The 26633-nt window shown below is 38.3% G+C and overlaps 1 protein-coding gene across 2 annotated transcripts in view; it reads left to right on the forward strand.

Annotated features, from left to right (window-relative positions):
* Positions 1 to 26633, forward strand: part of cacna1fb (calcium channel, voltage-dependent, L type, alpha 1F subunit) — a 216092-nt gene that overhangs the window by 75383 nt on the left and 114076 nt on the right. The gene's annotated exons all lie outside the window — the stretch shown is intronic.

The following is a 26633-nucleotide window of genomic DNA, read 5'->3' on the forward strand; positions in this document are numbered from 1 at the left end:
ATACTGTACTCTACTGGTTAAGAATTATACTGTACTCTACTGGGTCAGAATTATACTGTACTCTACTGGGTCAGAATTATACTGTACTCTACTGGGTCAGAATTATACTGTACTCTACTGGGTAACGACTCTACTGTACTCTACTGGGTCAGAATTATACTGTACTCTACTGGGTAAGAATTATACTGTACTCTACTGGGTAACGACTCTACTGTACTCTACTGGGTCAGAATTATACTGTACTCTACTGGGTCAGAATTATACTGTACTCTACTGGGTCAGAATTATACTGTACTCCACTGGGTCAGAATTATACTGTACTCTACTGGGTAAGAATTATACTGTACTCTACTGGGTCAGAATTATACTGTACTCTACTGGGTCAGAATTATACTGTACTCTACTGGGTCAGAATTATACTGTACTCTACTGGGTAACGACTCTACTGTACTCTACTGGGTCAGAATTATACTGTACTCTACTGGGTAAGAAGTATACTGTACTCTACTGGGTCAGAATTATACTGTACTCTACTGGGTCAGAATTATACTGTACTCTACTGGGTCAGAATTATACTGTATTCCACTGGGTAAGAATTATACTGTACTCTACTGGGTCAGAATTATACTGTACTCTACTGGGTCAGAATTATACTGTACTCCACTGGGTCAGAATTATACTGTACTCTACTGGGTCAGAATTATACTGTACTCTACTGGGTAAGAATTATACTGTACTCTACTGGGTCAGAATTATACTGTACTCTACTGGGTAAGAATTATACTGTACTCTACTGGGTCAGAATTATACTGTACTCTACTGGGTCAGAATTATACTGTACTCTACTGGTTAAGAATTATACTGTACTCTACTGGGTCAGAATTATACTGTACTCTACTGGGTCAGAATTATACTGTACTCTACTGGGTCAGAATTATACTGTACTCTACTGGGTAAGAATTATACTGTACTCTACTGGGTCAGAATTATACTGTACTCTACTGGGTAAGAATTATACTGTACTCTACTGGGTCAGAATTATACTGTACTCTACTGGGTCAGAATTATACTGTACTCTACTGGTTAAGAATTATACTGTACTCTACTGGGTCAGAATTATACTGTACTCTACTGGGTCAGAATTATACTGTACTCTACTGGGTCAGAATTATACTGTACTCTACTGGGTAACGACTCTACTGTACTCTACTGGGTCAGAATTATACTGTACTCTACTGGGTAAGAATTATACTGTACTCTACTGGGTAACGACTCTACTGTACTCTACTGGGTCAGAATTATACTGTACTCTACTGGGTCAGAATTATACTGTACTCTACTGGGTCAGAATTATACTGTACTCCACTGGGTCAGAATTATACTGTACTCTACTGGGTAAGAATTATACTGTACTCTACTGGGTAAGAATTATACTGTACTCTACTGGGTCAGAATTATACTGTACTCTACTGGGTCAGAATTATACTGTACTCTACTGGGTCAGAATTATACTGTACTCTACTGGGTAACGACTCTACTGTACTCTACTGGGTCAGAATTATACTGTACTCTACTGGGTAAGAATTATACTGTACTCTACTGGGTAACGACTCTACTGTACTCTACTGGGTCAGAATTATACTGTACTCTACTGGGTAAGAATTATACTGTACTCTACTGGGTAAGAATTATACTGTACTCTACTGGGTAAGAAGTATACTGTACTCTACTGGGTCAGAATTATACTGTACTCTACTGGGTCAGAATTATACTGTACTCTACTGGGTCAGAATTATACTGTATTCCACTGGGTAAGAATTATACTGTACTCTACTGGGTCAGAATTATACTGTACTCTACTGGGTCAGAATTATACTGTACTCCACTGGGTCAGAATTATACTGTACTCTACTGGGTCAGAATTATACTGTACTCTACTGGGTAAGAATTATACTGTACTTTACTGGGTCAGAATTATACTGTACTCTACTGGGTAAGAATTATACTGTACTCTACTGGGTCAGAATTATACTGTACTCTACTGGGTCAGAATTATACTGTACTCTACTGGTTAAGAATTATACTGTACTCTACTGGGTCAGAATTATACTGTACTCTACTGGGTCAGAATTATACTGTACTCTACTGGGTCAGAATTATACTGTACTCTACTGGGTAACGACTCTACTGTACTCTACTGGGTCAGAATTATACTGTACTCTACTGGGTAAGAATTATACTGTACTCTACTGGGTAACGACTCTACTGTACTCTACTGGGTCAGAATTATACTGTACTCTACTGGGTCAGAATTATACTGTACTCTACTGGGTCATAATTATACTGTACTCCAATGGGTCAGAATTATACTGTACTCTACTGGGTAAGAATTATACTGTACTCTACTGGGTAAGAATTATACTGTACTCTACTGGGTCAGAATTATACTGTACTCTACTGGGTCAGAATTATACTGTACTCTACTGGGTCAGAATTCTACTGTACTCTACTGGGTAACGACTCTACTGTACTCTACTGGGTCAGAATTATACTGTACTCTACTGGGTAAGAATTATACTGTACTCTACTGGGTAACGACTCTACTGTACTCTACTGGGTCAGAATTATACTGTACTCTACTGGGTCAGAATTATACTGTACTCTACTGGGTCAGAATTATACTGTACTCCACTGGGTCAGAATTATACTGTACTCTACTGGGTCAGAATTATACTGTACCCTACTGGGTAAGAATTATACTGTACTCTACTGGGTCAGAATTATACTGTACTCTACTGGGTAAGAATTATACTGTACTCTACTGGGTCAGAATTATACTGTACTCTACTGGTTAAGAATTATACTGTACTCTACTGGTTAAGAATTATACTGTACTCTACTGGGTCAGAATTATACTGTACTCTACTGGGTCAGAATTATACTGTACTCTACTGGGTCAGAATTATACTGTACTCTACTGGGTAACGACTCTACTGTACTCTACTGGGTCAGAATTATACTGTACTCTACTGGGTAAGAATTATACTGTACTCTACTGGGTAACGACTCTACTGTACTCTACTGGGTCAGAATTATACTGTACTCTACTGGGTCAGAATTATACTGTACTCTACTGGGTCAGAATTATACTGTACTCCACTGGGTCAGAATTATACTGTACTCTACTGGGTAAGAATTATACTGTACTCTACTGGGTCAGAATTATACTGTACTCTACTGGGTCAGAATTATACTGTACTCTACTGGGTCAGAATTATACTGTACTCTACTGGGTAACGACTCTACTGTACTCTACTGGGTCAGAATTATACTGTACTCTACTGGGTAAGAAGTATACTGTACTCTACTGGGTCAGAATTATACTGTACTCTACTGGGTCAGAATTATACTGTACTCTACTGGGTCAGAATTATACTGTATTCCACTGGGTAAGAATTATACTGTACTCTACTGGGTCAGAATTATACTGTACTCTACTGGGTCAGAATTATACTGTACTCCACTGGGTCAGAATTATACTGTACTCTACTGGGTCAGAATTATACTGTACTCTACTGGGTAAGAATTATACTGTACTCTACTGGGTCAGAATTATACTGTACTCTACTGGGTAAGAATTATACTGTACTCTACTGGGTCAGAATTATACTGTACTCTACTGGGTCAGAATTATACTGTACTCTACTGGTTAAGAATTATACTGTACTCTACTGGGTCAGAATTATACTGTACTCTACTGGGTCAGAATTATACTGTACTCTACTGGGTCAGAATTATACTGTACTCTACTGGGTAACGACTCTACTGTACTCTACTGGGTCAGAATTATACTGTACTCTACTGGGTAAGAATTATACTGTACTCTACTGGGTCAGAATTATACTGTACTCTACTGGGTCAGAATTATACTGTACTCTACTGGGTAACGACTCTACTGTACTCTACTGGGTCAGAATTATACTGTACTCTACTGGGTAAGAATTATACTGTACTCTACTGGGTAACGACTCTACTGTACTCTACTGGGTCAGAATTATACTGTACTCTACTGGGTCAGAATTATACTGTACTCTACTGGGTCAGAATTATACTGTACTCCACTGGGTCAGAATTATACTGTACTCTACTGGGTCAGAATTATACTGTACTCTACTGGGTAAGAATTATACTGTACTCTACTGGGTCAGAATTATACTGTACTCTACTGGGTAAGAATTATACTGTACTCTACTGGGTCAGAATTATACTGTACTCTACTGGTTAAGAATTATACTGTACTCTACTGGTTAAGAATTATACTGTACTCTACTGGGTCAGAATTATACTGTACTCTACTGGGTCAGAATTATACTGTACTCTACTGGGTCAGAATTATACTGTACTCTACTGGGTAACGACTCTACTGTACTCTACTGGGTCAGAATTATACTGTACTCTACTGGGTAAGAATTATACTGTACTCTACTGGGTAACGACTCTACTGTACTCTACTGGGTCAGAATTATACTGTACTCTACTGGGTCAGAATTATACTGTACTCTACTGGGTCAGAATTATACTGTACTCCACTGGGTCAGAATTATACTGTACTCTACTGGGTAAGAATTATACTGTACTCTACTGGGTAAGAATTATACTGTACTCTACTGGGTCAGAATTATACTGTACTCTACTGGGTCAGAATTATACTGTACTCTACTGGGTCAGAATTATACTGTACTCTACTGGGTAACGACTCTAATGTACTCTACTGGGTCAGAATTATACTGTACTCTACTGGGTAAGAATTATACTGTACTCTACTGGGTAACGACTCTACTGTACTCTACTGGGTCAGAATTATACTGTACTCTACTGGGTAAGAATTATACTGTACTCTACTGGGTAAGAATTATACTGTACTCTACTGGGTAAGAAGTATACTGTACTCTACTGGGTCAGAATTATACTGTACTCTACTGGGTCAGAATTATACTGTACTCTACTGGGTCAGAATTATACTGTACTCTACTGGGTCAGAATTATACTGTATTCCACTGGGTAAGAATTATACTGTACTCTACTGGGTCAGAATTATACTGTACTCTACTGGGTCAGAATTATACTGTACTCCACTGGGTCAGAATTATACTGTACTCTACTGGGTCAGAATTATACTGTACTCTACTGGGTAAGAATTATACTGTACTCTACTGGGTCAGAATTATACTGTACTCTACTGGGTAAGAATTATACTGTACTCTACTGGGTCAGAATTATACTGTACTCTACTGGGTCAGAATTATACTGTACTCTACTGGTTAAGAATTATACTGTACTCTACTGGGTCAGAATTATACTGTACTCTACTGGGTCAGAATTATACTGTACTCTACTGGGTCAGAATTATACTGTACTCTACTGGGTCAGAATTATACTGTACTCCACTGGGTCAGAATTATACTGTACTCTACTGGGTAAGAATTATACTGTACTCTACTGGGTAACGACTCTACTGTACTCTACTGGGTCAGAATTATACTGTACTCTACTGGGTCAGAATTATACTGTACTCTACTGGGTCAGAATTATACTGTACTCCACTGGGTCAGAATTATACTGTACTCTACTGGGTAAGAATTATACTGTACTCTACTGGGTCAGAATTATACTGTACTCTACTGGGTCAGAATTATACTGTACTCTACTGGGTCAGAATTATACTGTACTCTACTGGGTAACGACTCTACTGTACTCTACTGGGTCAGAATTATACTGTACTCTACTGGGTAAGAAGTATACTGTACTCTACTGGGTCAGAATTATACTGTACTCTACTGGGTCAGAATTATACTGTACTCTACTGGGTCAGAATTATACTGTATTCCACTGGGTAAGAATTATACTGTACTCTACTGGGTCAGAATTATACTGTACTCTACTGGGTCAGAATTATACTGTACTCCACTGGGTCAGAATTATACTGTACTCTACTGGGTCAGAATTATACTGTACTCTACTGGGTAAGAATTATACTGTACTCTACTGGGTCAGAATTATACTGTACTCTACTGGGTAAGAATTATACTGTACTCTACTGGGTCAGAATTATACTGTACTCTACTGGGTCAGAATTATACTGTACTCTACTGGTTAAGAATTATACTGTACTCTACTGGGTCAGAATTATACTGTACTCTACTGGGTCAGAATTATACTGTACTCTACTGGGTCAGAATTATACTGTACTCTACTGGGTAAGAATTATACTGTACTCTACTGGGTCAGAATTATACTGTACTCTACTGGGTAAGAATTATACTGTACTCTACTGGGTCAGAATTATACTGTACTCTACTGGGTCAGAATTATACTGTACTCTACTGGTTAAGAATTATACTGTACTCTACTGGGTCAGAATTATACTGTACTCTACTGGGTCAGAATTATACTGTACTCTACTGGGTCAGAATTATACTGTACTCTACTGGGTAACGACTCTACTGTACTCTACTGGGTCAGAATTATACTGTACTCTACTGGGTAAGAATTATACTGTACTCTACTGGGTAACGACTCTACTGTACTCTACTGGGTCAGAATTATACTGTACTCTACTGGGTCAGAATTATACTGTACTCTACTGGGTCAGAATTATACTGTACTCCACTGGGTCAGAATTATACTGTACTCTACTGGGTAAGAATTATACTGTACTCTACTGGGTAAGAATTATACTGTACTCTACTGGGTCAGAATTATACTGTACTCTACTGGGTCAGAATTATACTGTACTCTACTGGGTCAGAATTATACTGTACTCTACTGGGTAACGACTCTACTGTACTCTACTGGGTCAGAATTATACTGTACTCTACTGGGTAAGAATTATACTGTACTCTACTGGGTAACGACTCTACTGTACTCTACTGGGTCAGAATTATACTGTACTCTACTGGGTAAGAATTATACTGTACTCTACTGGGTAAGAATTATACTGTACTCTACTGGGTAAGAAGTATACTGTACTCTACTGGGTCAGAATTATACTGTACTCTACTGGGTCAGAATTATACTGTACTCTACTGGGTCAGAATTATACTGTATTCCACTGGGTAAGAATTATAATGTACTCTACTGGGTCAGAATTATACTGTACTCTACTGGGTCAGAATTATACTGTACTCCACTGGGTCAGAATTATACTGTACTCTACTGGGTCAGAATTATACTGTACTCTACTGGGTAAGAATTATACTGTACTTTACTGGGTCAGAATTATACTGTACTCTACTGGGTAAGAATTATACTGTACTCTACTGGGTCAGAATTATACTGTACTCTACTGGGTCAGAATTATACTGTACTCTACTGGTTAAGAATTATACTGTACTCTACTGGGTCAGAATTTTACTGTACTCTACTGGGTCAGAATTATACTGTACTCTACTGGGTCAGAATTATACTGTACTCTACTGGGTAACGACTCTACTGTACTCTACTGGGTCAGAATTATACTGTACTCTACTGGGTAAGAATTATACTGTACTCTACTGGGTAACGACTCTACTGTACTCTACTGGGTCAGAATTATACTGTACTCTACTGGGTCAGAATTATACTGTACTCTACTGGGTCATAATTATACTGTACTCCAATGGGTCAGAATTATACTGTACTCTACTGGGTAAGAATTATACTGTACTCTACTGGGTAAGAATTATACTGTACTCTACTGGGTCAGAATTATACTGTACTCTACTGGGTCAGAATTATACTGTACTCTACTGGGTCAGAATTATACTGTACTCTACTGGGTAACGACTCTACTGTACTCTACTGGGTCAGAATTATACTGTACTCTACTGGGTAAGAATTATACTGTACTCTACTGGGTAACGACTCTACTGTACTCTACTGGGTCAGAATTATACTGTACTCTACTGGGTCAGAATTATACTGTACTCTACTGGGTCAGAATTATACTGTACTCCACTGGGTCAGAATTATACTGTACTCTACTGGGTCAGAATTATACTGTACCCTACTGGGTAAGAATTATACTGTACTCTACTGGGTCAGAATTATACTGTACTCTACTGGGTAAGAATTATACTGTACTCTACTGGGTCAGAATTATACTGTACTCTACTGGTTAAGAATTATACTGTACTCTACTGGTTAAGAATTATACTGTACTCTACTGGGTCAGAATTATACTGTACTCTACTGGGTCAGAATTATACTGTACTCTACTGGGTCAGAATTATACTGTACTCTACTGGGTAACGACTCTACTGTACTCTACTGGGTCAGAATTATACTGTACTCTACTGGGTAAGAATTATACTGTACTCTACCGGGTAACGACTCTACTGTACTCTACTGGGTCAGAATTATACTGTACTCTACTGGGTCAGAATTATACTGTACTCTACTGGGTCAGAATTATACTGTACTCCACTGGGTCAGAATTATACTGTACTCTACTGGGTAAGAATTATACTGTACTCTACTGGGTCAGAATTATACTGTACTCTACTGGGTCAGAATTATACTGTACTCTACTGGGTCAGAATTATACTGTACTCTACTGGGTAACGACTCTACTGTACTCTACTGGGTCAGAATTATACTGTACTCTACTGGGTAAGAAGTATACTGTACTCTACTGGGTCAGAATTATACTGTACTCTACTGGGTCAGAATTATACTGTACTCTACTGGGTCAGAATTATACTGTATTCCACTGGGTAAGAATTATACTGTACTCTACTGGGTCAGAATTATACTGTACTCTACTGGGTCAGAATTATACTGTACTCCACTGGGTCAGAATTATACTGTACTCTACTGGGTCAGAATTATACTGTACTCTACTGGGTAAGAATTATACTGTACTCTACTGGGTCAGAATTATACTGTACTCTACTGGGTAAGAATTATACTGTACTCTACTGGGTCAGAATTATACTGTACTCTACTGGGTCAGAATTATACTGTACTCTACTGGTTAAGAATTATACTGTACTCTACTGGGTCAGAATTATACTGTACTCTACTGGGTCAGAATTATACTGTACTCTACTGGGTCAGAATTATACTGTACTCTACTGGGTAACGACTCTACTGTACTCTACTGGGTCAGAATTATACTGTACTCTACTGGGTAAGAATTATACTGTACTCTACTGGGTCAGAATTATACTGTACTCTACTGGGTCAGAATTATACTGTACTCTACTGGGTAACGACTCTACTGTACTCTACTGGGTCAGAATTATACTGTACTCTACTGGGTAAGAATTATACTGTACTCTACTGGGTAACGACTCTACTGTACTCTACTGGGTCAGAATTATACTGTACTCTACTGGGTCAGAATTATACTGTACTCTACTGGGTCAGAATTATACTGTACTCCACTGGGTCAGAATTATACTGTACTCTACTGGGTCAGAATTATACTGTACTCTACTGGGTAAGAATTATACTGTACTCTACTGGGTCAGAATTATACTGTACTCTACTGGGTGAGAATTATACTGTACTCTACTGGGTCAGAATTATACTGTACTCTACTGGTTAAGAATTATACTGTACTCTACTGGTTAAGAATTATACTGTACTCTACTGGGTCAGAATTATACTGTACTCTACTGGGTCAGAATTATACTGTACTCTACTGGGTCAGAATTATACTGTACTCTACTGGGTAACGACTCTACTGTACTCTACTGGGTCAGAATTATACTGTACTCTACTGGGTAAGAATTATACTGTACTCTACTGGGTAACGACTCTACTGTACTCTACTGGGTCAGAATTATACTGTACTCTACTGGGTCAGAATTATACTGTACTCTACTGGGTCAGAATTATACTGTACTCCACTGGGTCAGAATTATACTGTACTCTACTGGGTAAGAATTATACTGTACTCTACTGGGTAAGAATTATACTGTACTCTACTGGGTCAGAATTATACTGTACTCTACTGGGTCAGAATTATACTGTACTCTACTGGGTCAGAATTATACTGTACTCTACTGGGTAACGACTCTACTGTACTCTACTGGGTCAGAATTATACTGTACTCTACTGGGTAAGAATTATACTGTACTCTACTGGGTAACGACTCTACTGTACTCTACTGGGTCAGAATTATACTGTACTCTACTGGGTAAGAATTATACTGTACTCTACTGGGTAAGAATTATACTGTACTCTACTGGGTAAGAAGTATACTGTACTCTACTGGGTCAGAATTATACTGTACTCTACTGGGTCAGAATTATACTGTACTCTACTGGGTCAGAATTATACTGTACTCTGCTGCTCTACTGGGTCAGAATTATACTGTATTCCACTGGGTAAGAATTATACTGTACTCTACTGGGTCAGAATTATACTGTACTCTACTGGGTCAGAATTATACTGTACTCCACTGGGTCAGAATTATACTGTACTCTACTGGGTCAGAATTATACTGTACTCTACTGGGTAAGAATTATACTGTACTCTACTGGGTCAGAATTATACTGTACTCTACTGGGTAAGAATTATACTGTACTCTACTGGGTCAGAATTATACTGTACTCTACTGGGTCAGAATTATACTGTACTCTACTGGTTAAGAATTATACTGTACTCTACTGGGTCAGAATTATACTGTACTCTACTGGGTCAGAATTATACTGTACTCTACTGGGTCAGAATTATACTGTACTCTACTGGGTCAGAATTATACTGTACTCCACTGGGTCAGAATTATACTGTACTCTACTGGGTAAGAATTATACTGTACTCTACTGGGTAAGAATTATACTGTACTCTACTGGGTCAGAATTATACTGTACTCTACTGGGTCAGAATTATACTGTACTCTACTGGGTCAGAATTATACTGTACTCTACTGGGTAACGACTCTACTGTACTCTACTGGGTCAGAATTATACTGTACTCTACTGGGTAAGAATTATACTGTATTCTACTGGGTAACGACTCTACTGTACTCTACTGGGTCAGAATTATACTGTACTCTACTGGGTAAGAATTATACTGTACTCTACTGGGTAAGAATTATACTGTACTCTACTGGGTAAGAAGTATACTGTACTCTACTGGGTCAGAATTATACTGTACTCTACTGGGTCAGAATTATACTGTACTCTACTGGGTCAGAATTATACTGTATTCCACTGGGTAAGAATTATACTGTACTCTACTGGGTCAGAATTATACTGTACTCTACTGGGTCAGAATTATACTGTACTCCACTGGGTCAGAATTATACTGTACTCTACTGGGTCAGAATTATACTGTACTCTACTGGGTAAGAATTATACTGTACTCTACTGGGTCAGAATTATACTGTACTCTACTGGGTAAGAATTATATTGTACTCTACTGGGTCAGAATTATACTGTACTCTACTGGGTCAGAATTATACTGTACTCTACTGGTTAAGAATTATACTGTACTCTACTGGGTCAGAATTATACTGTACTCTACTGGGTCAGAATTATACTGTACTCTACTGGGTCAGAATTATACTGTACTCTACTGGGTAACGACTCTACTGTACTCTACTGGGTCAGAATTATACTGTACTCTACTGGGTAAGAATTATACTGTACTCTACTGGGTAACGACTCTACTGTACTCTACTGGGTCAGAATTATACTGTACTCTACTGGGTCAGAATTATACTGTACTCTACTGGGTCAGAATTATACTGTACTCCACTGGGTCAGAATTATACTGTACTCTACTGGGTAAGAATTATACTGTACTCTACTGGGTAAGAATTATACTGTACTCTACTGGGTCAGAATTATACTGTACTCTACTGGGTCAGAATTATACTGTACTCTACTGGGTAACGACTCTACTGTACTCTACTGGGTCAGAATTATACTGTACTCTACTGGGTAAGAAGTATACTGTACTCTACTGGGTCAGAATTATACTGTACTCTACTGGGTCAGAATTATACTGTACTCTACTGGGTCAGAATTATACTGTATTCCACTGGGTAAGAATTATACTGTACTCTACTGGGTCAGAATTATACTGTACTCTACTGGGTCAGAATTATACTGTACTCCACTGGGTCAGAATTATACTGTACTCTACTGGGTCAGAATTATACTGTACTCTACTGGGTAAGAATTATACTGTACTCTACTGGGTCAGAATTATACTGTACTCTACTGGGTAAGAATTATACTGTACTCTACTGGGTCAGAATTATACTGTACTCTACTGGGTCAGAATTATACTGTACTCTACTGGTTAAGAATTATACTGTACTCTACTGGGTCAGAATTATACTGTACTCTACTGGGTCAGAATTATACTGTACTCTACTGGGTCAGAATTATACTGTACTCTACTGGGTAAGAATTATACTGTACTCTACTGGGTCAGAATTATACTGTACTCTACTGGGTAAGAATTATACTGTACTCTACTGGGTCAGAATTATACTGTACTCTACTGGGTCAGAATTATACTGTACTCTACTGGTTAAGAATTATACTGTACTCTACTGGGTCAGAATTATACTGTACTCTACTGGGTCAGAATTATACTGTACTCTACTGGGTCAGAATTATACTGTACTCTACTGGGTAACGACTCTACTGTACTCTACTGGGTCAGAATTATACTGTACTCTACTGGGTAAGAATTATACTGTACTCTACTGGGTAACGACTCTACTGTACTCTACTGGGTCAGAATTATACTGTACTCTACTGGGTCAGAATTATACTGTACTCTACTGGGTCAGAATTATACTGTACTCCACTGGGTCAGAATTATACTGTACTCTACTGGGTAAGAATTATACTGTACTCTACTGGGTAAGAATTATACTGTACTCTACTGGGTCAGAATTATACTGTACTCTACTGGGTCAGAATTATACTGTACTCTACTGGGTCAGAATTATACTGTACTCTACTGGGTAACGACTCTACTGTACTCTACTGGGTCAGAATTATACTGTACTCTACTGGGTAAGAATTATACTGTACTCTACTGGGTAACGACTCTACTGTACTCTACTGGGTCAGAATTATACTGTACTCTACTGGGTAAGAATTATACTGTACTCTACTGGGTAAGAATTATACTGTACTCTACTGGGTAAGAAGTATACTGTACTCTACTGGGTCAGAATTATACTGTACTCTACTGGGTCAGAATTATACTGTACTCTACTGGGTCAGAATTATACTGTACTCTACTGGGTAAGAATTATACTGTACTCTACTGGGTAAGAATTATACTGTACTCTACTGGGTCAGAATTATACTGTACTCTACTGGGTCAGAATTATACTGTACTCTACTGGGTCAGAATTATACTGTACTCTACTGGGTAACGACTCTACTGTACTCTACTGGGTCAGAATTATACTGTACTCTACTGGGTAAGAATTATACTGTACTCTACTGGGTAACGACTCTACTGTACTCTACTGGGTCAGAATTATACTGTACTCTACTGGGTAAGAATTATACTGTACTCTACTGGGTAAGAATTATACTGTACTCTACTGGGTAAGAAGTATACTGTACTCTACTGGGTCAGAATTATACTGTACTCTACTGGGTCAGAATTATACTGTACTCTACTGGGTCAGAATTATACTGTATTCCACTGGGTAAGAATTATACTGTACTCTACTGGGTCAGAATTATACTGTACTCTACTGGGTCAGAATTATACTGTACTCCACTGGGTCAGAATTATACTGTACTCTACTGGGTCAGAATTATACTGTACTCTACTGGGTCAGAATTATACTGTACTCTACTGGTTAAGAATTATACTGTACTCTACTGGGTCAGAATTATACTGTACTCTACTGGGTCAGAATTATACTGTACTCTACTGGGTCAGAATTATACTGTACTCTACTGGGTAACGACTCTACTGTACTCTACTGGGTCAGAATTATACTGTACTCTACTGGGTAAGAATTATACTGTACTCTACTGGGTAACGACTCTACTGTACTCTACTGGGTCAGAATTATACTGTACTCTACTGGGTCAGAATTATACTGTACTCTACTGGGTCAGAATTATACTGTACTCCACTGGGTCAGAATTATACTGTACTCTACTGGGTAAGAATTATACTGTACTCTACTGGGTAAGAATTATACTGTACTCTACTGGGTCAGAATTATACTGTACTCTACTGGGTCAGAATTATACTGTACTCTACTGGGTCAGAATTATACTGTACTCTACTGGGTAACGACTCTACTGTACTCTACTGGGTCAGAATTATACTGTACTCTACTGGGTAAGAATTATACTGTACTCTACTGGGTAACGACTCTACTGTACTCTACTGGGTCAGAATTATACTGTACTCTACTGGGTCAGAATTATACTGTACTCTACTGGGTCAGAATTATACTGTACTCCACTGGGTCAGAATTATACTGTACTCTACTGGGTCAGAATTATACTGTACTCTACTGGGTAAGAATTATACTGTACTCTACTGGGTCAGAATTATACTGTACTCTACTGGGTAAGAATTATACTGTACTCTACTGGGTCAGAATTATACTGTACTCTACTGGTTAAGAATTATACTGTACTCTACTGGTTAAGAATTATACTGTACTCTACTGGGTCAGAATTATACTGTACTCTACTGGGTCAGAATTATACTGTACTCTACTGGGTCAGAATTATACTGTACTCTACTGGGTAACGACTCTACTGTACTCTACTGGGTCAGAATTATACTGTACTCTACTGGGTAAGAATTATACTGTACTCTACTGGGTAACGACTCTACTGTACTCTACTGGGTCAGAATTATACTGTACTCTACTGGGTAAGAAGTATACTGTACTCTACTGGGTCAGAATTATACTGTACTCTACTGGGTCAGAATTATACTGTACTCTACTGGGTCAGAATTATACTGTATTCCACTGGGTAAGAATTATACTGTACTCTACTGGGTCAGAATTATACTGTACTCTACTGGGTCAGAATTATACTGTACTCCACTGGGTCAGAATTATACTGTACTCTACTGGGTCAGAATTATACTGTACTCTACTGGGTAAGAATTATACTGTACTCTACTGGGTCAGAATTATACTGTACTCTACTGGGTAAGAATTATACTGTACTCTACTGGGTCAGAATTATACTGTACTCTACTGGGTCAGAATTATACTGTACTCTACTGGTTAAGAATTATACTGTACTCTACTGGGTCAGAATTATACTGTACTCTACTGGGTCAGAATTATACTGTACTCTACTGGGTCAGAATTATACTGTACTCTACTGGGTAACGACTCTACTGTACTCTACTGGGTCAGAATTATACTGTACTCTACTGGGTAAGAATTATACTGTACTCTACTGGGTAACGACTCTACTGTACTCTACTGGGTCAGAATTATACTGTACTCTACTGGGTAAGAAGTATACTGTACTCTACTGGGTCAGAATTATACTGTACTCTACTGGGTCAGAATTATACTGTACTCTACTGGGTCAGAATTATACTGTATTCCACTGGGTAAGAATTATACTGTACTCTACTGGGTCAGAATTATACTGTACTCTACTGGGTCAGAATTATACTGTACTCCACTGGGTCAGAATTATACTGTACTCTACTGGGTCAGAATTATACTGTACTCTACTGGGTAAGAATTATACTGTACTCTACTGGGTCAGAATTATACTGTACTCTACTGGGTAAGAATTATACTGTACTCTACTGGGTCAGAATTATACTGTACTCTACTGGGTCAGAATTATACTGTACTCTACTGGTTAAGAATTATACTGTACTCTACTGGGTCAGAATTATACTGTACTCTACTGGGTCAGAATTATACTGTACTCTACTGGGTCAGAATTATACTGTACTCTACTGGGTAACGACTCTACTGTACTCTACTGGGTCAGAATTATACTGTACTCTACTGGGTAAGAATTATACTGTACTCTACTGGGTCAGAATTATACTGTACTCTACTGGGTCAGAATTATACTGTACTCTACTGGGTAACGACTCTACTGTACTCTACTGGGTCAGAATTATACTGTACTCTACTGGGTAAGAATTATACTGTACTCTACTGGGTAACGACTCTACTGTACTCTACTGGGTCAGAATTATACTGTACTCTACTGGGTCAGAATTATACTGTACTCTACTGGGTCAGAATTATACTGTACTCCACTGGGTCAGAATTATACTGTACTCTACTGGGTCAGAATTATACTGTACTCTACTGGGTAAGAATTATACTGTACTCTACTGGGTCAGAATTATACTGTACTCTACTGGGTAAGAATTATACTGTACTCTACTGGGTCAGAATTATACTGTACTCTACTGGTTAAGAATTATACTGTACTCTACTGGTTAAGAATTATACTGTACTCTACTGGGTCAGAATTATACTGTACTCTACTGGGTCAGAATTATACTGTACTCTACTGGGTCAGAATTATACTGTACTCTACTGGGTAACGACTCTACTGTACTCTACTGGGTCAGAATTATACTGTACTCTACTGGGTAAGAATTATACTGTACTCTACTGGGTAACGACTCTACTGTACTCTACTGGGTCAGAATTATACTGTACTCTACTGGGTCAGAATTATACTGTACTCTACTGGGTCAGAATTATACTGTACTCCACTGGGTAAGAATTATACTGTACTCTACTGGGTCAGAATTATACTGTACTCTACTGGGTAAGAATTATACTGTACTCTACTGGGTCAGAATTATACTGTACTCTACTGGGTCAGAATTATACTGTACTCTACTGGTTAAGAATTATACTGTACTCTACTGGGTCAGAATTATACTGTACTCTACTGGGTCAGAATTATACTGTACTCTACTGGGTCAGAATTATACTGTACTCTACTGGGTAACGACTCTACTGTACTCTACTGGGTCAGAATTATACTGTACTCTACTGGGTAAGAATTATACTGTACTCTACTGGGTAACGACTCTACTGTACTCTACTGGGTCAGAATTATACTGTACTCTACTGGGTAAGAAGTATACTGTACTCTACTGGGTCAGAATTATACTGTACTCTACTGGGTCAGAATTATACTGTACTCTACTGGGTCAGAATTATACTGTATTCCACTGGGTAAGAATTATACTGTACTCTACTGGGTCAGAATTATACTGTACTCTACTGGGTCAGAATTATACTGTACTCCACTGGGTCAGAATTATACTGTACTCTACTGGGTCAGAATTATACTGTACTCTACTGGGTAAGAATTATACTGTACTCTACTGGGTCAGAATTATACTGTACTCTACTGGGTAAGAATTATACTGTACTCTACTGGGTCAGAATTATACTGTACTCTACTGGGTCAGAATTATACTGTACTCTACTGGTTAAGAATTATACTGTACTCTACTGGGTCAGAATTATACTGTACTCTACTGGGTCAGAATTATACTGTACTCTACTGGGTCAGAATTATACTGTACTCTACTGGGTAACGACTCTACTGTACTCTACTGGGTCAGAATTATACTGTACTCTACTGGGTAAGAATTATACTGTACTCTACTGGGTCAGAATTATACTGTACTCTACTGGGTCAGAATTATACTGTACTCTACTGGGTAACGACTCTACTGTACTCTACTGGGTCAGAATTATACTGTACTCTACTGGGTAAGAATTATACTGTACTCTACTGGGTAACGACTCTACTGTACTCTACTGGGTCAGAATTATACTGTACTCTACTGGGTCAGAATTATACTGTACTCTACTGGGTCAGAATTATACTGTACTCCACTGGGTCAGAATTATACTGTACTCTACTGGGTCAGAATTATACTGTACTCTACTGGGTAAGAATTATACTGTACTCTACTGGGTCAGAATTATACTGTACTCTACTGGGTAAGAATTATACTGTACTCTACTGGGTCAGAATTATACTGTACTCTACTGGTTAAGAATTATACTGTACTCTACTGGTTAAGAATTATACTGTACTCTACTGGGTCAGAATTATACTGTACTCTACTGGGTCAGAATTATACTGTACTCTACTGGGTCAGAATTATACTGTACTCTACTGGGTAACGACTCTACTGTACTCTACTGGGTCAGAATTATACTGTACTCTACTGGGTAAGAATTATACTGTACTCTACTGGGTAACGACTCTACTGTACTCTACTGGGTCAGAATTATACTGTACTCTACTGGGTCAGAATTATACTGTACTCTACTGGGTCAGAATTATACTGTACTCCACTGGGTCAGAATTATACTGTACTCTACTGGGTAAGAATTATACTGTACTCTACTGGGTAAGAATTATACTGTACTCTACTGGGTCAGAATTATACTGTACTCTACTGGGTCAGAATTATACTGTACTCTACTGGGTAACGACTCTACTGTACTCTACTGGGTCAGAATTATACTGTACTCTACTGGGTAAGAATTATACTGTACTCTACTGGGTAACGACTCTACTGTACTCTACTGGGTAACGACTCTACTGTACTCTACTGGGTCAGAATTATACTGTACTCTACTGGGTAAGAATTATACTGTACTCTACTGGGTAAGAATTATACTGTACTCTACTGGGTAAGAAGTATACTGTACTCTACTGGGTCAGAATTATACTGTACTCTACTGGGTCAGAATTATACTGTACTCTACTGGGTCAGAATTATACTGTACTCTACTGGGTCAGAATTATACTGTATTCCACTGGGTAAGAATTATACTGTACTCTACTGGGTCAGAATTATACTGTACTCTACTGGGTCAGAATTATACTGTACTCCACTGGGTCAGAATTATACTGTACTCTACTGGGTCAGAATTATACTGTACTCTACTGGGTAAGAATTATACTGTACTCTACTGGGTCAGAATTATACTGTACTCTACTGGGTCAGAATTATACTGTACTCTACTGGTTAAGAATTATACTGTACTCTACTGGGTCAGAATTATACTGTACTCTACTGGGTCAGAATTATACTGTACTCTACTGGGTCAGAATTATACTGTACTCTACTGGGTCAGAATTATACTGTACTCCACTGGGTCAGAATTATACTGTACTCTACTGGGTAAGAATTATACTGTACTCTACTGGGTAAGAATTATACTGTACTCTACTGGGTCAGAATTATACTGTACTCTACTGGGTCAGAATTATACTGTACTCTACTGGGTCAGAATTATACTGTACTCTACTGGGTAACGACTCTACTGTACTCTACTGGGTCAGAATTATACTGTACTCTACTGGGTAAGAATTATACTGTACTCTACTGGGTAACGACTCTACTGTACTCTACTGGGTCAGAATTATACTGTACTCTACTGGGTAAGAATTATACTGTACTCTACTGGGTAAGAATTATACTGTACTCTACTGGGTAAGAAGTATACTGTACTCTACTGGGTCAGAATTATACTGTACTCTACTGGGTCAGAATTATACTGTACTCTACTGGGTCAGAATTATACTGTATTCCACTGGGTAAGAATTATACTGTACTCTACTGGGTCAGAATTATACTGTACTCTACTGGGTCAGAATTATACTGTACTCCACTGGGTCAGAATTATACTGTACTCTACTGGGTCAGAATTATACTGTACTCTACTGGGTAAGAATTATACTGTACTCTACTGGGTCAGAATTATACTGTACTCTACTGGGTAAGAATTATACTGTACTCTACTGGGTCAGAATTATACTGTACTCTACTGGGTCAGAATTATACTGTACTCTACTGGTTAAGAATTATACTGTACTCTACTGGGTCAGAATTATACTGTACTCTACTGGGTCAGAATTATACTGTACTCTACTGGGTCAGAATTATACTGTACTCTACTGGGTAACGACTCTACTGTACTCTACTGGGTCAGAATTATACTGTACTCTACTGGGTAAGAATTATACTGTACTCTACTGGGTAACGACTCTACTGTACTCTACTGGGTCAGAATTATACTGTACTCTACTGGGTCAGAATTATACTGTACTCTACTGGGTCAGAATTATACTGTACTCCACTGGGTCAGAATTATACTGTACTCTACTGGGTAAGAATTATACTGTACTCTACTGGGTAAGAATTATACTGTACTCTACTGGGTCAGAATTATACTGTACTCTACTGGGTCAGAATTATACTGTACTCTACTGGGTCAGAATTATACTGTACTCTACTGGGTAACGACTCTACTGTACTCTACTGGGTCAGAATTATACTGTACTCTACTGGGTCAGAATTATACTGTACTCTACTGGGTCAGAATTATACTGTACTCCACTGGGTCAGAATTATACTGTACTCTACTGGGTCAGAATTATACTGTACTCTACTGGGTAAGAATTATACTGTACTCTACTGGGTCAGAATTATACTGTACTCTACTGGGTAAGAATTATACTGTACTCTACTGGGTCAGAATTATACTGTACTCTACTGGTTAAGAATTATACTGTACTCTACTGGGTCAGAATTATACTGTACTCTACTGGGTAACGACTCTACTGTACTCTACTGGGTCAGAATTATACTGTACTCTACTGGGTAAGAATTATACTGTACTCTACTGGGTAACGACTCTACTGTACTCTACTGGGTCAGAATTATACTGTACTCTACTGGGTCAGAATTATACTGTACTCTACTGGGTCAGAATTATACTGTACTCCACTGGGTCAGAATTATACTGTACTCTACTGGGTAAGAATTATACTGTACTCTACTGGGTAAGAATTATACTGTACTCTACTGGGTCAGAATTATACTGTACTCTACTGGGTCAGAATTATACTGTACTCTACTGGGTCAGAATTATACTGTACTCTACTGGGTAACGACTCTACTGTACTCTACTGGGTCAGAATTATACTGTACTCTACTGGGTCAGAATTATACTGTACTCTACTGGGTCAGAATTATACTGTACTCCACTGGGTCAGAATTATACTGTACTCTACTGGGTCAGAATTATACTGTACTCTACTGGGTAAGAATTATACTGTACTCTACTGGGTCAGAATTATACTGTACTCTACTGGGTAAGAATTATACTGTACTCTACTGGGTCAGAATTATACTGTACTCTACTGGTTAAGAATTATACTGTACTCTACTGGTTAAGAATTATACTGTACTCTACTGGGTCAGAATTATACTGTACTCTACTGGGTCAGAATTATACTGTACTCTACTGGGTCAGAATTATACTGTACTCTACTGGGTAACGACTCTACTGTACTCTACTGGGTCAGAATTATACTGTACTCTACTGGGTAAGAATTATACTGTACTCTACTGGGTAACGACTCTACTGTACTCTACTGGGTCAGAATTATACTGTACTCTACTGGGTCAGAATTATACTGTACTCTACTGGGTCAGAATTATACTGTACTCCACTGGGTCAGAATTATACTGTACTCTACTGGGTAAGAATTATACTGTACTCTACTGGGTAAGAATTATACTGTACTCTACTGGGTCAGAATTATACTGTACTCTACTGGGTCAGAATTATACTGTACTCTACTGGGTCAGAATTATACTGTACTCTACTGGGTAACGACTCTACTGTACTCTACTGGGTCAGAATTATACTGTACTCTACTGGGTAAGAAGTATACTGTACTCTACTGGGTCAGAATTATACTGTACTCTACTGGGTCAGAATTATACTGTACTCTACTGGGTCAGAATTATACTGTATTCCACTGGGTAAGAATTATACTGTACTCTACTGGGTCAGAATTATACTGTACTCTACTGGGTCAGAATTATACTGTACTCCACTGGGTCAGAATTATACTGTACTCTACTGGGTCAGAATTATACTGTACTCTACTGGGTAAGAATTATACTGTACTCTACTGGGTCAGAATTATACTGTACTCTACTGGGTCAGAATTATACTGTACTCTACTGGGTCAGAATTATACTGTACTCTACTGGGTCAGAATTATACTGTACTCTACTGGTTAAGAATTATACTGTACTCTACTGGGTCAGAATTATACTGTACTCTACTGGGTCAGAATTATACTGTACTCTACTGGGTCAGAATTATACTGTACTCTACTGGGTCAGAACTCTACTGTACTCTACTGGGTCAGAATTATACTGTACTCTACTGGGTAAGAATTATACTGTACTCTACTGGGTAACGACTCTACTGTACTCTACTGGGTCAGAATTATACTGTACTCTACTGGGTCAGAATTATACTGTACTCTACTGGGTCAGAATTATACTGTACTCCACTGGGTCAGAATTATACTGTACTCTACTGGGTAAGAATTATACTGTACTCTACTGGGTAAGAATTATACTGTACTCTACTGGGTCAGAATTATACTGTACTCTACTGGGTCAGAATTATACTGTACTCTACTGGGTCAGAATTATACTGTACTCTACTGGTTAAGAATTATACTGTACTCTACTGGTTAAGAATTATACTGTACTCTACTGGGTCAGAATTATACTGTACTCTACTGGGTCAGAATTATACTGTACTCTACTGGGTCAGAATTATACTGTACTCTACTGGGTAACGACTCTACTGTACTCTACTGGGTCAGAATTATACTGTACTCTACTGGGTAAGAATTATACTGTACTCTACTGGGTAACGACTCTACTGTACTCTACTGGGTCAGAATTATACTGTACTCTACTGGGTCAGAATTATACTGTACTCTACTGGGTCAGAATTATACTGTACTCCACTGGGTCAGAATTATACTGTACTCTACTGGGTAAGAATTATACTGTACTCTACTGGGTAAGAATTATACTGTACTCTACTGGGTCAGAATTATACTGTACTCTACTGGGTCAGAATTATACTGTACTCTACTGGGTCAGAATTATACTGTACTCTACTGGGTAACGACTCTACTGTACTCTACTGGGTCAGAATTATACTGTACTCTACTGGGTAAGAATTATACTGTACTCTACTGGGTAACGACTCTACTGTACTCTACTGGGTCAGAATTATACTGTACTCTACTGGGTAAGAATTATACTGTACTCTACTGGGTAAGAATTATACTGTACTCTACTGGGTAAGAAGTATACTGTACTCTACTGGGTCAGAATTATACTGTACTCTACTGGGTCAGAATTATACTGTACTCTACTGGGTCAGAATTATACTGTATTCCACTGGGTAAGAATTATACTGTACTCTACTGGGTCAGAATTATACTGTACTCTACTGGGTCAGAATTATACTGTACTCCACTGGGTCAGAATTATACTGTACTCTACTGGGTCAGAATTATACTGTACTCTACTGGGTAAGAATTATACTGTACTCTACTGGGTCAGAATTATACTGTACTCTACTGGGTAAGAATTATACTGTACTCTACTGGGTCAGAATTATACTGTACTCTACTGGGTCAGAATTATACTGTACTCTACTGGTTAAGAATTATACTGTACTCTACTGGGTCAGAATTATACTGTACTCTACTGGGTCAGAATTATACTGTACTCTACTGGGTCAGAATTATACTGTACTCTACTGGGTAACGACTCTACTGTACTCTACTGGGTCAGAATTATACTGTACTCTACTGGGTAAGAATTATACTGTACTCTACTGGGTAACGACTCTACTGTACTCTACTGGGTCAGAATTATACTGTACTCTACTGGGTCAGAATTATACTGTACTCTACTGGGTCAGAATTATACTGTACTCCACTGGGTCAGAATTATACTGTACTCTACTGGGTAAGAATTATACTGTACTCTACTGGGTAAGAATTATACTGTACTCTACTGGGTCAGAATTATACTGTACTCTACTGGGTCAGAATTATACTGTACTCTACTGGGTCAGAATTATACTGTACTCTACTGGGTAACGACTCTACTGTACTCTACTGGGTCAGAATTATACTGTACTCTACTGGGTAAGAATTATACTGTACTCTACTGGGTAACGACTCTACTGTACTCTACTGGGTCAGAATTATACTGTACTCTACTGGGTCAGAATTATACTGTACTCTACTGGGTCAGAATTATACTGTACTCCACTGGGTCAGAATTATACTGTACTCTACTGGGTAAGAATTATACTGTACTCTACTGGGTAAGAATTATACTGTACTCTACTGGGTCAGAATTATACTGTACTCTACTGGGTAAGAATTATACTGTACTCTACTGGGTCAGAATTATACTGTACTCTACTGGGTAAGAATTATACTGTACTCCACTGGGTAACGACTCAAATGTACAGCTTGGAAAATAACCAGAAAATGATGTCATTGTTTTAGAAGCTTCTGATAAGCTAATTGACATAATTTGAGTCAATTGTAGGTTTGCCTGTGGATGTATTTCAAGGCCTATTTTCAAACTCAGTGCCTCTTTGCTTGACATCATGGTATAACCAAAAGAAATCAGCCAAGACCTCAAAAAGATATTGTAGACCTCCTCATGTCTGGTTCATCCTTGGGAGCAATTTCCAAACACATGAAGGTACTTTGTTCATCTGTACAAACAATAGTAAATAAAAGTATAAACACCATGGGACCACGCAGCCATCATACCGCTCAGGAAGGAGATACGTTCTGTCTCCTAGAGATGAACGTACTTTGGTGTGAAAAGTGCAAATCAATCCCAGAACAGCAGCAAAGGACCTTGTGAAGATGCTGGAGGAAACAGGTACAAAAGTATCTATATCCACAGTAAAACGAGTCCTATATCGACATAACCTGAAAGGCCGCTCAGCAAGGAGAAGCCACTGCTCCAAAACCGCCATTAAAAATCCAGACTACGGTTTGCAACTGCACATGGGGACAAAGATCGTACTTTTTGGAGAAATGTCCTCTGGTCTGATGAAACAAAAATAGAACTGTTCCGACCCACTGGGAATGTGATTAAAGAAATAAAAGCTAAATAAATCATTCTCTCTATTATTATTCTGACATTTCACATTCTTAAAATAAAGTGGTGATCCTAACTGACCTAAAACATGGCATTTTTACTGGGATTAAATATCAGGAATTGAGTTTAAATGTATTTGGCTAAGGTACGTGTAAACTTCCGACTTCAACTGTACATTTAACCTTGGCAGGCCAACAATCAGCATTTCGTAAGACAACATATTTGGTACAATTGTAAAAGTAATTGCTGTACTCTACTGTACTCTACTGTATTCTACTGTACTCTACATTATTCTTCACTACTTTACTGTACTCTACTGTAATCTACTGTACTCTACATTAGTCTACACTACTTTACTGTACTCTACTGTAATCTACTGTACTCTACATTATACTTCACTACTTTACTGTACTCTACTGTAATCTACTGTGCTCTACATTAGTCTACACTACTTTACCGTACTCTACTGTAATCTACATTAGTCTTCACTACTTTACTGTACTCTACTGTAATCTACTGTGCTCTACATTAGTCTACACTACTTTACCGTACTCTACTGTAATCTACATTAGTCTACACTACTTTACTGTAATCTACTGTACTGTATTCTATTGTACTGTACTGTAGTCTACTGTACTCTACTGTATTCTATTGTACTGTAGTCTACTCTACTCTACTGTGATGCTACATCCCTGTATTACTTTGAGTATGTGTCTTTCTTTATTCTCTGTTTCTCCATCTGTTTCTCCATCTGTTTCTCCATCTGTTTCTCCATCTGTTTCTTCATCTGTTTCTCCATCTGTTTCTCCATCTGTTTCTCCACCTGTTTCTCCATCTGTTTCTCCATCTGTTTCTCCATCTGTTTCTCCACCTGTTTCTCCATCTGTTTCTCCATCTGTTTCTCCATCTGTTTCACCATCTGTTTCTCCACCTGTTTCTCCATCTGTTTCTCCATCTGTTTCTCCATCTGTTTCTCCACCTGTTTCTCCATCTGTTTCTCCATCTGTTTCTTCATCTGTTTCTCCATCTGTTTCTCCATCTGTTTCTTCTCTGTTTCTTCATCTGTTTCTCCATCTGTTTCTTCTCTGTTTCTCCATCTGTTTCTTCATCTGTTTCTCCATCTGTTTCTCCATCTGTTTCTCCATCTGTTTCTTCATCTGTTTCTCCATCTGTTTCTCCATCTGTTTCTTCTCTGTTTCTTCATCTGTTTCTCCATCTGTTTCTTCTCTGTTTCTCCATCTGTTTCTCCATCTGTTTCTCCATCTGTTTCTTCTCTGTTTCTCCATCTGTTTCTCCATCTGTTTCTCCATCTGTTTCCCCATCTGTTTCTCCATCTGTTTCTCCATCTGTTTCTCAATCTGTTTCTCAATCTGTTTCTTCTCTGTTTCTCCATCTGTTTCTCCATCTGTTTCTCCATCTGTTTCTCCATCTGTTTCCCCATCTGTTTCTCCATCTGTTTCTCAATCTGTTTCTCAATCTGTTTCTTCTCTGTTTCTCCATCTGTTTCTTCTCTGTTTCTCCATCTGTTTCTCCATCTGTTTCTCCATCTGTTTCTTCTCTGTTTCTCCATCTGTTTCTTCATCTGTTTCTCCATCTGTTTCTTCTCTGTTCTCCATCTGTTTCTCCATCTG

This window comes from Oncorhynchus gorbuscha, linkage group LG03, assembly GCF_021184085.1.
Source record: "Oncorhynchus gorbuscha isolate QuinsamMale2020 ecotype Even-year linkage group LG03, OgorEven_v1.0, whole genome shotgun sequence".
Lineage (NCBI taxonomy): Eukaryota > Metazoa > Chordata > Actinopteri > Salmoniformes > Salmonidae > Oncorhynchus > Oncorhynchus gorbuscha.